Raw genomic sequence first — 18,306 nt, 5'->3', positions numbered from 1 at the left:
AGTGATACTGCATTGTACGTAAGTACCACAAGTTCTTTATCCATTTTTCACTTTCTGTGATATTGAACTTGTACGGTAAACGAGGTTCTTGTAAACAGAGGCGTCCCAAACTTTGGGGTGGCTGTGTCTTTTTGATTTTAACTTCCCTAAGCTATAGGACCATAAGTGGAAGTGCCCTAGGCTCTGTTGCTTTGTTTTTTAGATGTTTCAGGAAACACCATACACTTCTCCGGAGTGTCTGTTGGCAATTTACATCCCGCCCATCAGCATAACAAGGCTCCCAGTTCTCCATGGCCTGTCCTGACTTTCTGGATTTTACACTTTTTTTAGATGGCCCTTTTGACCGGGGGGAAGTAAGACTTCATTGTAGTGCAGATTTCCTTTGCAAGTTTGCTTGGTTGGCCAAAAAGGGCGTATGCGTTTCTTCCTGAATATATTCAGGAAAAAACGCATACGCCCTTTTTGGCCAAGTGCATCATTGTGGACGTTCTGCCTCTTTTCCTATGCTTTCAATGCAATTCCAGTCTACCTCCTGAAATCGGTTTCCTGCAATTCTGCCCCGCTTTCAAGTCCTCTTGGCAGCCTTACTTCAGTATATTTTTGAACGATAGCTGTCATTTATAACTCTGCAGGTTTGTGAATTACAGTGCCCCTGAGCTCCTTTCTTCAACTCGCTTTCTTTTGAGCTGGCCGCAACACCGCAGGATGGCTTCAGGCCCTAATATGGTTCCGGCACGGCACGCTGAGCCTTTGGTTAATTCCTCTTCCTGGTGGGAAATGAGAGTTAAATTTGCCCGTCCAGACACCTCCAGCTAGTCTCTCATTGGTTCTCCCTATTCCTGTTCATCTTCCGCAGAAATTGCAAACTGGGCCAAACAGGAGGTTAAAGGCGCTGACTCTCCAAGTGGGGAGAGTGTTAGTAAAGCGTCTGGAATGTTGCACCCGAGTACCAGGGTACGAAAACTGAGACATATTTGAACACGTCTCCCGATCACACGGTTGATCATACTATGGGTTCCACATGCATGTTTTAGCTGAAGGAAGAATAGCTTAAAACTGGAGTGTTGAGACCCGTGGAATGGGTACCATGCAATATGACTTCAAAGGGTCTTCATTTGCTCACCGAACCTCTCCAATCCTATCACTGCTGCGTATATGCCCCTGTACACATGCTTGATTCTCTTTCGGAGACATAGCAATCCATAGGTTTTAAGATACTTACTAGTCAGGTACATTCTTAGGCGTTTAATATGCGGTGTTGAGTCCATGTCGGTGAGCAAGGAGTAGCTCTTGTCTATTCCATATTTGGCTTAAGGAACTTTATCTGTGGTCATTTCAATCTCTGGTTTTATGCAGCACCCCAACTCACCTTTCCCCTTAAGCAAGCATAAGTTGGTTTTCTAACTTTGAGACCCTGTTCTGTTCTGTAATTCAGTTCCTGTGTAGCCAAGTTAACATTCCGTGTATTAGTGATATCTTATGATGTTTCTTTTTCTGTGTGACTTATTTCAGTTTGAATCATCATACCTGAATCCACTCATTGTGCTGCTAAGGGCCTGATGACATAGATTTCATTGCTGCGTGATATTGCTTTGTAAGTAAATACCACAACTTCTTTATCCATTTTTCACTTTCTGCGAGGTTGAACTTGTACTGTAAATGAGGTTCTTGTAAACAGAGCTGTCCCAAACTTTGGGGTGGCTGTGTCTTTTTGATTTTAATTTCCCTAAGCTATAGAACCATAAGTGGAAGTGCCCTAGGCTCTGTTGCTTTGTTTTTTAGATGTTTCAGGAAACACCATACACTTCTCCCGAGTGTCTGTTGGCAATTTACATCCCGCCCATCAGCATAACAAGGCTCCCAGTTCTCCATGGCCTGTCCTGCCTTTCTGGATTTTACACTTTTTTCAGATGACCCTTTTGACCGGGGGGAAGTGAGACTTCATTGTAGTGCAGATTTCCTTTGTAAGTTTGCTTGCTTGGCCAAAAAGGGCGTATGGTTTTTTCCTGAATATATTCAGGAAAAAACGCATACGCCCTTTTTGGCCAAGTGCATCATTGTGGACGTTCTGCCTCTTTTCCTATGCTTTCAATGCAATTCCAGTCTACCTCCTGAAATCGGTTTCCTGCAATTCTGCCCCACTTTCAAGTCCTCTTGGCAGCCTTACTTCAGTATATTTTTGGACGATAGCTGTCATTTATAACTCTGCAGGTTTGTGAATTACAGTGCCCCTGAGCTCCTTTCTTCAACTCGCTTTCTTGTGAGCTGGCCGCAACACCGCAGGATGGCTTCAGGCCCTAATCTGGTTCCGGCACGGCACGCTGAGCCTTTGGTTAATGCCTCTTCCTGGTGGGAAATGAGAGTTAAATTTGCCCGTCCAGACACCTCCAGCTAGTCTCTCATTGGTTCTCGCTATTCCTGTTCATCTTCCGCAGAAATTGCAAACTGGGCCAAACAGGAGGTTAAAGGGACTGACTCTCCAAGTCAGGAGAGTGTTAGTAAAGCGTCTGGAATGTTGCACCCGAGTACCAGGGTACGAAAACTGAGACATATTTGAACACGTCTCCCGATCACATGGTTGATCATACTCTAGGTTCCACATGCATGTTTTAGCTGAAGGAAGAATACCTTAAACCTGGGTAGTTGAAACCCGTGGAATGGGTACCATGCAATATGACTTCAAAGGGTCTTCATTTGCTCACCGAACCTCTCCAATCCTATCACTGCTGCGTTTATGCCCCTGTACACATGCTTGATTCTCTTTCGGAGACATCGCAATCCATAGGTTTTAAGATACTTACTAGTCAGGTATATTCTTTGGCGTTTAATATGCTGTGTTGAGTCCATTTCGTTGAGCAAGGAGTAGCTCTTGTCTATTCCATATTTGGCTTAAGGAACTTTATCTGTGCTCATTTCAATCTCTGGTTTTATGCAGCACCCCAACTCACCTTTCCCCTTAAGCAAGCATAAGTTGGTTTTCTAAATTTGAGACCCTGTTCTGTTCTGTAATTCAGTTCCTGTGTAGCCAAGTTTACATTCCGTGTATTACTGATATCTTATGATGTTTCTTTTTCTGTGTGACTTATTTCAGTTTGAATCATCATACCTGAATCCACTCATTGTGCTGCTAAGGGCCTGATGACATAGATTTCATTGCTGAGTGATATTGCTTTGTAAGTAAATACCACAACTTCTTTATCCATTTTTCACTTTCTGCGATGTTGAACTTGTACTGTAAACGAGGTTCTTGTAAACAGAGGCGTCCCAAACTTTGGGGTGGCTGTGTCTTTTTGATTTTAATTTCCCTAAGCTATAGGACCATAAGTGGAAGTGCCCTAGGCTCTGTTGCTGTGTTTTTTAGATGTTTCAGGAAACAGCATACACTTCTCCCAAGTGTCTGTTGGCAATTTACATCCCGCCCATCAGCATAACAAGGCTCCCAGTTCTCCATGGCCTGTCCTGCCTTTCTGGATTTTACACTTTTTTCAGACGGCCCTTTTGACCGGGGGGAAGTGAGACTTCATGTAGTGCAGATTTCCTTTGCAAGTTTGCTTGGTTGGCCAAAAAGGGCGTATGCGTTTTTTCCTGAATATATTCAGGAAAAAACGCATACGCCCTTTTTGGCCAAGTGCATCATTGTGGACGTTCTGCCTCTTTTCCTAGGCTTTCAATGCAATTCCAGTCTACCTCCTGAAATCGGTTTCCTGCAATTATGCCCTGCTTTCAAGTCCTCTTGGCAGCCTTACTTCAGTATATTTTTGGACGATAGCTGTCATTTATAACTCTGCAGGTTTGTGAATTACAGTGCCCCTGAGCTCCTTTCTTCAACTCGCTTTCTTTTGAGCTGGCCGCAACACCGCAGGATGGCTTCAGGCCGTAATCTGGCTCCGGCACGGCACGCTGAGCCTTTGGTTATTTCCTCTTCCTGGTGTTATATGAGAGTTAAATTTGCCCGTCCAGACACCTCCAGCTAGTCTCTCATTGGTTCTCCCTATTCCTGTTCATCTTCCGCAGAAATTGCAAACTGGGCCAAAAAGGAGGTTAAAGGCGCTGACTGTCCAAGTGGGGAGAGTGTTAGTAAAGCGTCTGGAATGTTGCACCCGAGTACCAGGGGAGGAAAACTGAGACATATTTGAACATGTCTCCCGTTCACACGGTTGATCATACTCTGGGTTCCACATGCATGTTTTAGCTGAAGGAAGAATACCTTAAACCTGGAGAGTTGAGACCCGTGTAATGGGTATCATGCAATATGACTTCAAAGGGTCTTCATTTGCTCACCGAACCTCTCCAATCCTATCACTGCTGCGTTTATGCCCCTGTACACATGCTTGATTCTCTTTCGGACACATAGCAATCCATAGGTTTTAAGATACTTACTAGTCAGGTACATTCTTAGGCGTTTAATATGGGGTGTTGAGTCCATTTCGTTGAGCAAGCAGTAGCTCTTGTCTATTCCATATTTGGCTTAAGGAACTTTATCTGTGCTCATTTCGATCTATGGTTTTATGCAGCACCCCAACTCACCTTTCCCCTTAAGCAAGCATAAGTTGGTTTTCTAAATTTGAGACCCTGTTCTGTTTTGGAATTCAGTTCCTGTGTAGCCAAGTTTACATTCTGTGTATTACTGATATCTTATGATGTTTCTTTTTCTGTGTGACTTATTTCAGTTAGAATCATCGTACCTGAATCCACTCATTATGCTGCTACGGGCCTGATGACATAGATTTCATTGCTGAGTGATACTGCATTGTACGTAAGTACCACAAGTTCTTTATCCATTTTTCACTTTCTGTGATATTGAACTTGTACGGTAAACGAGGTTCTTGTAAACAGAGGCGTCCCAAACTTTGGGGTGGCTGTGTCTTTTTGATTTTAACTTCCCTAAGCTATAGGACCATAAGTGGAAGTGCCCTAGGCTCTGTTGCTTTGTTTTTTAGATGTTTCAGGAAACACCATACACTTCTCCGGAGTGTCTGTTGGCAATTTACATCCCGCCCATCAGCATAACAAGGCTCCCAGTTCTCCATGGCCTGTCCTGACTTTCTGGATTTTACACTTTTTTTAGATGGCCCTTTTGACCGGGGGGAAGTAAGACTTCATTGTAGTGCAGATTTCCTTTGCAAGTTTGCTTGGTTGGCCAAAAAGGGCGTATGCGTTTCTTCCTGAATATATTCAGGAAAAAACGCATACGCCCTTTTTGGCCAAGTGCATCATTGTGGACGTTCTGCCTCTTTTCCTATGCTTTCAATGCAATTCCAGTCTACCTCCTGAAATCGGTTTCCTGCAATTCTGCCCCGCTTTCAAGTCCTCTTGGCAGCCTTACTTCAGTATATTTTTGAACGATAGCTGTCATTTATAACTCTGCAGGTTTGTGAATTACAGTGCCCCTGAGCTCCTTTCTTCAACTCGCTTTCTTTTGAGCTGGCCGCAACACCGCAGGATGGCTTCAGGCCCTAATATGGTTCCGGCACGGCACGCTGAGCCTTTGGTTAATTCCTCTTCCTGGTGGGAAATGAGAGTTAAATTTGCCCGTCCAGACACCTCCAGCTAGTCTCTCATTGGTTCTCCCTATTCCTGTTCATCTTCCGCAGAAATTGCAAACTGGGCCAAACAGGAGGTTAAAGGCGCTGACTCTCCAAGTGGGGAGAGTGTTAGTAAAGCGTCTGGAATGTTGCACCCGAGTACCAGGGTACGAAAACTGAGACATATTTGAACACGTCTCCCGATCACACGGTTGATCATACTATGGGTTCCACATGCATGTTTTAGCTGAAGGAAGAATAGCTTAAAACTGGAGTGTTGAGACCCGTGGAATGGGTACCATGCAATATGACTTCAAAGGGTCTTCATTTGCTCACCGAACCTCTCCAATCCTATCACTGCTGCGTATATGCCCCTGTACACATGCTTGATTCTCTTTCGGAGACATAGCAATCCATAGGTTTTAAGATACTTACTAGTCAGGTACATTCTTAGGCGTTTAATATGCGGTGTTGAGTCCATGTCGGTGAGCAAGGAGTAGCTCTTGTCTATTCCATATTTGGCTTAAGGAACTTTATCTGTGGTCATTTCAATCTCTGGTTTTATGCAGCACCCCAACTCACCTTTCCCCTTAAGCAAGCATAAGTTGGTTTTCTAACTTTGAGACCCTGTTCTGTTCTGTAATTCAGTTCCTGTGTAGCCAAGTTAACATTCCGTGTATTAGTGATATCTTATGATGTTTCTTTTTCTGTGTGACTTATTTCAGTTTGAATCATCATACCTGAATCCACTCATTGTGCTGCTAAGGGCCTGATGACATAGATTTCATTGCTGCGTGATATTGCTTTGTAAGTAAATACCACAACTTCTTTATCCATTTTTCACTTTCTGCGAGGTTGAACTTGTACTGTAAATGAGGTTCTTGTAAACAGAGCTGTCCCAAACTTTGGGGTGGCTGTGTCTTTTTGATTTTAATTTCCCTAAGCTATAGAACCATAAGTGGAAGTGCCCTAGGCTCTGTTGCTTTGTTTTTTAGATGTTTCAGGAAACACCATACACTTCTCCCGAGTGTCTGTTGGCAATTTACATCCCGCCCATCAGCATAACAAGGCTCCCAGTTCTCCATGGCCTGTCCTGCCTTTCTGGATTTTACACTTTTTTCAGATGACCCTTTTGACCGGGGGGAAGTGAGACTTCATTGTAGTGCAGATTTCCTTTGTAAGTTTGCTTGCTTGGCCAAAAAGGGCGTATGGTTTTTTCCTGAATATATTCAGGAAAAAACGCATACGCCCTTTTTGGCCAAGTGCATCATTGTGGACGTTCTGCCTCTTTTCCTATGCTTTCAATGCAATTCCAGTCTACCTCCTGAAATCGGTTTCCTGCAATTCTGCCCCACTTTCAAGTCCTCTTGGCAGCCTTACTTCAGTATATTTTTGGACGATAGCTGTCATTTATAACTCTGCAGGTTTGTGAATTACAGTGCCCCTGAGCTCCTTTCTTCAACTCGCTTTCTTGTGAGCTGGCCGCAACACCGCAGGATGGCTTCAGGCCCTAATCTGGTTCCGGCACGGCACGCTGAGCCTTTGGTTAATGCCTCTTCCTGGTGGGAAATGAGAGTTAAATTTGCCCGTCCAGACACCTCCAGCTAGTCTCTCATTGGTTCTCGCTATTCCTGTTCATCTTCCGCAGAAATTGCAAACTGGGCCAAACAGGAGGTTAAAGGGACTGACTCTCCAAGTCAGGAGAGTGTTAGTAAAGCGTCTGGAATGTTGCACCCGAGTACCAGGGTACGAAAACTGAGACATATTTGAACACGTCTCCCGATCACATGGTTGATCATACTCTAGGTTCCACATGCATGTTTTAGCTGAAGGAAGAATACCTTAAACCTGGGTAGTTGAAACCCGTGGAATGGGTACCATGCAATATGACTTCAAAGGGTCTTCATTTGCTCACCGAACCTCTCCAATCCTATCACTGCTGCGTTTATGCCCCTGTACACATGCTTGATTCTCTTTCGGAGACATCGCAATCCATAGGTTTTAAGATACTTACTAGTCAGGTATATTCTTTGGCGTTTAATATGCTGTGTTGAGTCCATTTCGTTGAGCAAGGAGTAGCTCTTGTCTATTCCATATTTGGCTTAAGGAACTTTATCTGTGCTCATTTCAATCTCTGGTTTTATGCAGCACCCCAACTCACCTTTCCCCTTAAGCAAGCATAAGTTGGTTTTCTAAATTTGAGACCCTGTTCTGTTCTGTAATTCAGTTCCTGTGTAGCCAAGTTTACATTCCGTGTATTACTGATATCTTATGATGTTTCTTTTTCTGTGTGACTTATTTCAGTTTGAATCATCATACCTGAATCCACTCATTGTGCTGCTAAGGGCCTGATGACATAGATTTCATTGCTGAGTGATATTGCTTTGTAAGTAAATACCACAACTTCTTTATCCATTTTTCACTTTCTGCGATGTTGAACTTGTACTGTAAACGAGGTTCTTGTAAACAGAGGCGTCCCAAACTTTGGGGTGGCTGTGTCTTTTTGATTTTAATTTCCCTAAGCTATAGGACCATAAGTGGAAGTGCCCTAGGCTCTGTTGCTGTGTTTTTTAGATGTTTCAGGAAACAGCATACACTTCTCCCAAGTGTCTGTTGGCAATTTACATCCCGCCCATCAGCATAACAAGGCTCCCAGTTCTCCATGGCCTGTCCTGCCTTTCTGGATTTTACACTTTTTTCAGACGGCCCTTTTGACCGGGGGGAAGTGAGACTTCATGTAGTGCAGATTTCCTTTGCAAGTTTGCTTGGTTGGCCAAAAAGGGCGTATGCGTTTTTTCCTGAATATATTCAGGAAAAAACGCATACGCCCTTTTTGGCCAAGTGCATCATTGTGGACGTTCTGCCTCTTTTCCTAGGCTTTCAATGCAATTCCAGTCTACCTCCTGAAATCGGTTTCCTGCAATTATGCCCTGCTTTCAAGTCCTCTTGGCAGCCTTACTTCAGTATATTTTTGGACGATAGCTGTCATTTATAACTCTGCAGGTTTGTGAATTACAGTGCCCCTGAGCTCCTTTCTTCAACTCGCTTTCTTTTGAGCTGGCCGCAACACCGCAGGATGGCTTCAGGCCGTAATCTGGCTCCGGCACGGCACGCTGAGCCTTTGGTTATTTCCTCTTCCTGGTGTTATATGAGAGTTAAATTTGCCCGTCCAGACACCTCCAGCTAGTCTCTCATTGGTTCTCCCTATTCCTGTTCATCTTCCGCAGAAATTGCAAACTGGGCCAAAAAGGAGGTTAAAGGCGCTGACTGTCCAAGTGGGGAGAGTGTTAGTAAAGCGTCTGGAATGTTGCACCCGAGTACCAGGGGAGGAAAACTGAGACATATTTGAACATGTCTCCCGTTCACACGGTTGATCATACTCTGGGTTCCACATGCATGTTTTAGCTGAAGGAAGAATACCTTAAACCTGGAGAGTTGAGACCCGTGTAATGGGTATCATGCAATATGACTTCAAAGGGTCTTCATTTGCTCACCGAACCTCTCCAATCCTATCACTGCTGCGTTTATGCCCCTGTACACATGCTTGATTCTCTTTCGGACACATAGCAATCCATAGGTTTTAAGATACTTACTAGTCAGGTACATTCTTAGGCGTTTAATATGGGGTGTTGAGTCCATTTCGTTGAGCAAGCAGTAGCTCTTGTCTATTCCATATTTGGCTTAAGGAACTTTATCTGTGCTCATTTCGATCTATGGTTTTATGCAGCACCCCAACTCACCTTTCCCCTTAAGCAAGCATAAGTTGGTTTTCTAAATTTGAGACCCTGTTCTGTTTTGGAATTCAGTTCCTGTGTAGCCAAGTTTACATTCTGTGTATTACTGATATCTTATGATGTTTCTTTTTCTGTGTGACTTATTTCAGTTAGAATCATCGTACCTGAATCCACTCATTATGCTGCTACGGGCCTGATGACATAGATTTCATTGCTGAGTGATACTGCATTGTACGTAAGTACCACAAGTTCTTTATCCATTTTTCACTTTCTGTGATATTGAACTTGTACGGTAAACGAGGTTCTTGTAAACAGAGGCGTCCCAAACTTTGGGGTGGCTGTGTCTTTTTGATTTTAACTTCCCTAAGCTATAGGACCATAAGTGGAAGTGCCCTAGGCTCTGTTGCTTTGTTTTTTAGATGTTTCAGGAAACACCATACACTTCTCCGGAGTGTCTGTTGGCAATTTACATCCCGCCCATCAGCATAACAAGGCTCCCAGTTCTCCATGGCCTGTCCTGACTTTCTGGATTTTACACTTTTTTTAGATGGCCCTTTTGACCGGGGGGAAGTAAGACTTCATTGTAGTGCAGATTTCCTTTGCAAGTTTGCTTGGTTGGCCAAAAAGGGCGTATGCGTTTCTTCCTGAATATATTCAGGAAAAAACGCATACGCCCTTTTTGGCCAAGTGCATCATTGTGGACGTTCTGCCTCTTTTCCTATGCTTTCAATGCAATTCCAGTCTACCTCCTGAAATCGGTTTCCTGCAATTCTGCCCCGCTTTCAAGTCCTCTTGGCAGCCTTACTTCAGTATATTTTTGAACGATAGCTGTCATTTATAACTCTGCAGGTTTGTGAATTACAGTGCCCCTGAGCTCCTTTCTTCAACTCGCTTTCTTTTGAGCTGGCCGCAACACCGCAGGATGGCTTCAGGCCCTAATATGGTTCCGGCACGGCACGCTGAGCCTTTGGTTAATTCCTCTTCCTGGTGGGAAATGAGAGTTAAATTTACCCGTCCAGACACCTCCAGCTAGTCTCTCATTGGTTCTCCCTATTCCTGTTCATCTTCCGCAGAAATTGCAAACTGGGCCAAACAGGAGGTTAAAGGCGCTGACTCTCCAAGTGGGGAGAGTGTTAGTAAAGCGTCTGGAATGTTGCACCCGAGTACCAGGGGAGGAAAACTGAGACATATTTGAACATGTCTCCCGTTCACACGGTTGATCATACTCTGGGTTCCACATGCATGTTTTAGCTGAAGGAAGAATACCTTAAACCTGGAGAGTTGAGACCCGTGGAATGGGTATCATGCAATATGACTTCAAAGGGTCTTCATTTGCTCACCGAACCTCTCCAATCCTATCACTGCTGCGTTTATGCCCCTGTACACACGCTTGATTCTCTTTCGGACACATAGCAATCCATAGGTTTTAAGATACTTACTAGTCAGGTACATTCTTAGGCGTTTAATATGGGGTGTTGAGTCCATTTCGTTGAGCAAGCAGTAGCTCTTGTCTATTCCATATTTGGCTTAAGGAACTTTATCTGTGCTCATTTCGATCTATGGTTTTATGCAGCACCCCAACTCACCTTTCCCCTTAAGCAAGCATAAGTTGGTTTTCTAAATTTGAGACCCTGTTCTGTTTTGGAATTCAGTTCCTGTGTAGCCAAGTTTACATTCTGTGTATTACTGATATCTTATGATGTTTCTTTTTCTGTGTGACTTATTTCAGTTAGATTCATCGTACCTGAATCCACTCATTATGCTGCTACGGGCCTGATGACATAGATTTCATTGCTGAGTGATACTGCATTGTACGTAAGTACCACAAGTTCTTTATCCATTTTTCACTTTCTGTGATATTGAACTTGTACGGTAAACGAGGTTCTTGTAAACAGAGGCGTCCCAAACTTTGGGGTGGCTGTGTCTTTTTGATTTTAACTTCCCTAAGCTATAGGACCATAAGTGGAAGTGCCCTAGGCTCTGTTGCTTTGTTTTTTAGATGTTTCAGGAAACACCATACACTTCTCCGGAGTGTCTGTTGGCAATTTACATCCCGCCCATCAGCATAACAAGGCTCCCAGTTCTCCATGGCCTGTCCTGACTTTCTGGATTTTACACTTTTTTTAGATGGCCCTTTTGACCGGGGGGAAGTAAGACTTCATTGTAGTGCAGATTTCCTTTGCAAGTTTGCTTGGTTGGCCAAAAAGGGCGTATGCGTTTCTTCCTGAATATATTCAGGAAAAAACGCATACGCCCTTTTTGGCCAAGTGCATCATTGTGGACGTTCTGCCTCTTTTCCTATGCTTTCAATGCAATTCCAGTCTACCTCCTGAAATCGGTTTCCTGCAATTCTGCCCCGCTTTCAAGTCCTCTTGGCAGCCTTACTTCAGTATATTTTTGAACGATAGCTGTCATTTATAACTCTGCAGGTTTGTGAATTACAGTGCCCCTGAGCTCCTTTCTTCAACTCGCTTTCTTTTGAGCTGGCCGCAACACCGCAGGATGGCTTCAGGCCCTAATATGGTTCCGGCACGGCACGCTGAGCCTTTGGTTAATTCCTCTTCCTGGTGGGAAATGAGAGTTAAATTTGCCCGTCCAGACACCTCCAGCTAGTCTCTCATTGGTTCTCCCTATTCCTGTTCATCTTCCGCAGAAATTGCAAACTGGGCCAAACAGGAGGTTAAAGGCGCTGACTCTCCAAGTGGGGAGAGTGTTAGTAAAGCGTCTGGAATGTTGCACCCGAGTACCAGGGTACGAAAACTGAGACATATTTGAACACGTCTCCCGATCACACGGTTGATCATACTATGGGTTCCACATGCATGTTTTAGCTGAAGGAAGAATAGCTTAAAACTGGAGTGTTGAGACCCGTGGAATGGGTACCATGCAATATGACTTCAAAGGGTCTTCATTTGCTCACCGAACCTCTCCAATCCTATCACTGCTGCGTATATGCCCCTGTACACATGCTTGATTCTCTTTCGGAGACATAGCAATCCATAGGTTTTAAGATACTTACTAGTCAGGTACATTCTTAGGCGTTTAATATGCGGTGTTGAGTCCATGTCGGTGAGCAAGGAGTAGCTCTTGTCTATTCCATATTTGGCTTAAGGAACTTTATCTGTGGTCATTTCAATCTCTGGTTTTATGCAGCACCCCAACTCACCTTTCCCCTTAAGCAAGCATAAGTTGGTTTTCTAACTTTGAGACCCTGTTCTGTTCTGTAATTCAGTTCCTGTGTAGCCAAGTTAACATTCCGTGTATTAGTGATATCTTATGATGTTTCTTTTTCTGTGTGACTTATTTCAGTTTGAATCATCATACCTGAATCCACTCATTGTGCTGCTAAGGGCCTGATGACATAGATTTCATTGCTGCGTGATATTGCTTTGTAAGTAAATACAACAACTTCTTTATCCATTTTTCACTTTCTGCGAGGTTGAACTTGTACTGTAAATGAGGTTCTTGTAAACAGAGCTGTCCCAAACTTTGGGGTGGCTGTGTCTTTTTGATTTTAATTTCCCTAAGCTATAGAACCATAAGTGGAAGTGCCCTAGGCTCTGTTGCTTTGTTTTTTAGATGTTTCAGGAAACACCATACACTTCTCCCGAGTGTCTGTTGGCAATTTACATCCCGCCCATCAGCATAACAAGGCTCCCAGTTCTCCATGGCCTGTCCTGCCTTTCTGGATTTTACACTTTTTTCAGATGACCCTTTTGACCGGGGGGAAGTGAGACTTCATTGTAGTGCAGATTTCCTTTGTAAGTTTGCTTGCTTGGCCAAAAAGGGCGTATGGTTTTTTCCTGAATATATTCAGGAAAAAACGCATACGCCCTTTTTGGCCAAGTGCATCATTGTGGACGTTCTGCCTCTTTTCCTATGCTTTCAATGCAATTCCAGTCTACCTCCTGAAATCGGTTTCCTGCAATTCTGCCCCACTTTCAAGTCCTCTTGGCAGCCTTACTTCAGTATATTTTTGGACGATAGCTGTCATTTATAACTCTGCAGGTTTGTGAATTACAGTGCCCCTGAGCTCCTTTCTTCAACTCGCTTTCTTGTGAGCTGGCCGCAACACCGCAGGATGGCTTCAGGCCCTAATCTGGTTCCGGCACGGCACGCTGAGCCTTTGGTTAATGCCTCTTCCTGGTGGGAAATGAGAGTTAAATTTGCCCGTCCAGACACCTCCAGCTAGTCTCTCATTGGTTCTCGCTATTCCTGTTCATCTTCCGCAGAAATTGCAAACTGGGCCAAACAGGAGGTTAAAGGGACTGACTCTCCAAGTCAGGAGAGTGTTAGTAAAGCGTCTGGAATGTTGCACCCGAGTACCAGGGTACGAAAACTGAGACATATTTGAACACGTCTCCCGATCACATGGTTGATCATACTCTAGGTTCCACATGCATGTTTTAGCTGAAGGAAGAATACCTTAAACCTGGGTAGTTGAAACCCGTGGAATGGGTACCATGCAATATGACTTCAAAGGGTCTTCATTTGCTCACCGAACCTCTCCAATCCTATCACTGCTGCGTTTATGCCCCTGTACACATGCTTGATTCTCTTTCGGAGACATCGCAATCCATAGGTTTTAAGATACTTACTAGTCAGGTATATTCTTTGGCGTTTAATATGCTGTGTTGAGTCCATTTCGTTGAGCAAGGAGTAGCTCTTGTCTATTCCATATTTGGCTTAAGGAACTTTATCTGTGCTCATTTCAATCTCTGGTTTTATGCAGCACCCCAACTCACCTTTCCCCTTAAGCAAGCATAAGTTGGTTTTCTAAATTTGAGACCCTGTTCTGTTCTGTAATTCAGTTCCTGTGTAGCCAAGTTTACATTCCGTGTATTACTGATATCTTATGATGTTTCTTTTTCTGTGTGACTTATTTCAGTTTGAATCATCATACCTGAATCCACTCATTGTGCTGCTAAGGGCCTGATGACATAGATTTCATTGCTGAGTGATATTGCTTTGTAAGTAAATACCACAACTTCTTTATCCATTTTTCACTTTCTGCGATGTTGAACTTGTACTGTAAACGAGGTTCTTGTAAACAGAGGCGTCCCAAACTTTGGGGTGGCTGTGTCTTTTTGATTTTAATTTCCCTAAGCTATAGGACCATAAGTGGAAGTGCCCTAGGCTCTGTTGCTGTGTTTTTTAGATGTTTCAGGAAACAGCATACACTTCTCCCAAGTGTCTGTTGGCAATTTACATCCCGCCCATCAGCATAACAAGGCTCCCAGTTCTCCATGGCCTGTCCTGCCTTTCTGGATTTTACACTTTTTTCAGACGGCCCTTTTGACCGGGGGGAAGTGAGACTTCATGTAGTGCAGATTTCCTTTGCAAGTTTGCTTGGTTGGCCAAAAAGGGCGTATGCGTTTTTTCCTGAATATATTCAGGAAAAAACGCATACGCCCTTTTTGGCCAAGTGCATCATTGTGGACGTTCTGCCTCTTTTCCTAGGCTTTCAATGCAATTCCAGTCTACCTCCTGAAATCGGTTTCCTGCAATTATGCCCTGCTTTCAAGTCCTCTTGGCAGCCTTACTTCAGTATATTTTTGGACGATAGCTGTCATTTATAACTCTGCAGGTTTGTGAATTACAGTGCCCCTGAGCTCCTTTCTTCAACTCGCTTTCTTTTGAGCTGGCCGCAACACCGCAGGATGGCTTCAGGCCGTAATCTGGCTCCGGCACGGCACGCTGAGCCTTTGGTTATTTCCTCTTCCTGGTGTTATATGAGAGTTAAATTTGCCCGTCCAGACACCTCCAGCTAGTCTCTCATTGGTTCTCCCTATTCCTGTTCATCTTCCGCAGAAATTGCAAACTGGGCCAAAAAGGAGGTTAAAGGCGCTGACTGTCCAAGTGGGGAGAGTGTTAGTAAAGCGTCTGGAATGTTGCACCCGAGTACCAGGGGAGGAAAACTGAGACATATTTGAACATGTCTCCCGTTCACACGGTTGATCATACTCTGGGTTCCACATGCATGTTTTAGCTGAAGGAAGAATACCTTAAACCTGGAGAGTTGAGACCCGTGTAATGGGTATCATGCAATATGACTTCAAAGGGTCTTCATTTGCTCACCGAACCTCTCCAATCCTATCACTGCTGCGTTTATGCCCCTGTACACATGCTTGATTCTCTTTCGGACACATAGCAATCCATAGGTTTTAAGATACTTACTAGTCAGGTACATTCTTAGGCGTTTAATATGGGGTGTTGAGTCCATTTCGTTGAGCAAGCAGTAGCTCTTGTCTATTCCATATTTGGCTTAAGGAACTTTATCTGTGCTCATTTCGATCTATGGTTTTATGCAGCACCCCAACTCACCTTTCCCCTTAAGCAAGCATAAGTTGGTTTTCTAAATTTGAGACCCTGTTCTGTTTTGGAATTCAGTTCCTGTGTAGCCAAGTTTACATTCTGTGTATTACTGATATCTTATGATGTTTCTTTTTCTGTGTGACTTATTTCAGTTAGAATCATCGTACCTGAATCCACTCATTATGCTGCTACGGGCCTGATGACATAGATTTCATTGCTGAGTGATACTGCATTGTACGTAAGTACCACAAGTTCTTTATCCATTTTTCACTTTCTGTGATATTGAACTTGTACGGTAAACGAGGTTCTTGTAAACAGAGGCGTCCCAAACTTTGGGGTGGCTGTGTCTTTTTGATTTTAACTTCCCTAAGCTATAGGACCATAAGTGGAAGTGCCCTAGGCTCTGTTGCTTTGTTTTTTAGATGTTTCAGGAAACACCATACACTTCTCCGGAGTGTCTGTTGGCAATTTACATCCCGCCCATCAGCATAACAAGGCTCCCAGTTCTCCATGGCCTGTCCTGACTTTCTGGATTTTACACTTTTTTTAGATGGCCCTTTTGACCGGGGGGAAGTAAGACTTCATTGTAGTGCAGATTTCCTTTGCAAGTTTGCTTGGTTGGCCAAAAAGGGCGTATGCGTTTCTTCCTGAATATATTCAGGAAAAAACGCATACGCCCTTTTTGGCCAAGTGCATCATTGTGGACGTTCTGCCTCTTTTCCTATGCTTTCAATGCAATTCCAGTCTACCTCCTGAAATCGGTTTCCTGCAATTCTGCCCCGCTTTCAAGTCCTCTTGGCAGCCTTACTTCAGTATATTTTTGAACGATAGCTGTCATTTATAACTCTGCAGGTTTGTGAATTACAGTGCCCCTGAGCTCCTTTCTTCAACTCGCTTTCTTTTGAGCTGGCCGCAACACGGCAGGATGGCTTCAGGCCCTAATATGGTTCCGGCACGGCACGCTGAGCCTTTGGTTAATTCCTCTTCCTGGTGGGAAATGAGAGTTAAATTTACCCGTCCAGACACCTCCAGCTAGTCTCTCATTGGTTCTCCCTATTCCTGTTCATCTTCCGCAGAAATTGCAAACTGGGCCAAACAGGAGGTTAAAGGCGCTGACTCTCCAAGTGGGGAGAGTGTTAGTAAAGCGTCTGGAATGTTGCACCCGAGTACCAGGGTACGAAAACTGAGACATATTTGAACACGTCTCCCGATCACACGGTTGATCATACTATGGGTTCCACATGCATGTTTTAGCTGAAGGAAGAATACCTTAAAACTGGAGTGTTGAGACCCGTGGAATGGGTACCATGCAATATGACTTCAAAGGGTCTTCATTTGCTCACCGAACCTCTCCAATCCTATCACTGCTGCGTATATGCCCCTGTACACATGCTTGATTCTCTTTCGGAGACATAGCAATCCATAGGTTTTAAGATACTTACTAGTCAGGTACATTCTTAGGCGTTTAATATGCGGTGTTGAGTCCATGTCGGTGAGCAAGGAGTAGCTCTTGTCTATTCCATATTTGGCTTAAGGAACTTTATCTGTGGTCATTTCAATCTCTGGTTTTATGCAGCACCCCAACTCACCTTTCCCCTTAAGCAAGCATAAGTTGGTTTTCTAACTTTGAGACACTGTTCTGTTCTGTAATTCAGTTCCTGTGTAGCCAAGTTAACATTCCGTGTATTAGTGATATCTTATGATGTTTCTTTTTCTGTGTGACTTATTTCAGTTTGAATCATCATACCTGAATCCACTCATTGTGCTGCTAAGGGCCTGATGACATAGATTTCATTGCTGAGTGATATTGCTTTGTAAGTAAATACCACAACTTCTTTATCCATTTTTCACTTTCTGCGAGGTTGAACTTGTACTGCAAATGAGGTTCTTGTAAACAGAGCTGTCCCAAACTTTGGGGTGGCTGTGTCTTTTTGATTTTAATTTCCCTAAGCTATAGAACCATAAGTGGAAGTGCCCTAGGCTCTGTTGCTTTGTTTTTTAGATGTTTCAGGAAACACCATACACTTCTCCCGAGTGTCTGTTGGCAATTTACATCCCGCCCATCAGCATAACAAGGCTCCCAGTTCTCCATGGCCTGTCCTGCCTTTCTGGATTTTACACTTTTTTCAGATGACCCTTTTGACCGGGGGGAAGTGAGACTTCATTGTAGTGCAGATTTCCTTTGTAAGTTTGCTTGGTTGGCCAAAAAGGGCGTATGGTTTTTTCCTGAATATATTCAGGAAAAAACGCATACGCCCTTTTTGGCCAAGTGCATCATTGTGGACGTTCTGCCTCTTTTCCTATGCTTTCAATGCAATTCCAGTCTACCTCCTGAAATCGGTTTCCTGCAATTCTGCCCCACTTTCAAGTCCTCTTGGCAGCCTTACTTCAGTATATTTTTGGACGATAGCTGTCATTTATAACTCTGCAGGTTTGTGAATTACAGTGCCCCTGAGCTCCTTTCTTCAACTCGCTTTCTTGTGAGCTGGCCGCAACACCGCAGGATGGCTTCAGGCCCTAATCTGGTTCCGGCACGGCACGATGAGCCTTTGGTTATTTCCTCTTCCTGGTGGGAAATGAGAGTTAAATTTGCCCGTCCAGACACCTCCAGCTAGTCTCTCATTGGTTCTCGCTATTCCTGTTCATCTTCCGCAGAAATTGCAAACTGGGCCAAACAGGAGGTTAAAGGGACTGACTCTCCAAGTCAGGAGAGTGTTAGTAAAGCGTCTGGA

The 18,306-nt window shown here is 43.9% G+C and overlaps 1 long non-coding RNA gene across 1 annotated transcript in view; it reads left to right on the top strand.

The window, feature by feature from the left end:
* The window catches only part of LOC307181436, a 228,154-nt gene that overhangs the window by 108,079 nt on the left and 101,769 nt on the right, over positions 1-18,306 (top strand). The window lies entirely within an intron of this gene.

This window comes from Stenella coeruleoalba (assembly GCF_951394435.1).
Source record: "Stenella coeruleoalba genome assembly, contig: scaffold_29, whole genome shotgun sequence".
NCBI lineage: Eukaryota > Metazoa > Chordata > Mammalia > Artiodactyla > Delphinidae > Stenella > Stenella coeruleoalba.
The sequence above is the reverse complement of the archived record's forward strand: the minus strand, read 5'-3'. Positions and strand labels throughout refer to the sequence as shown.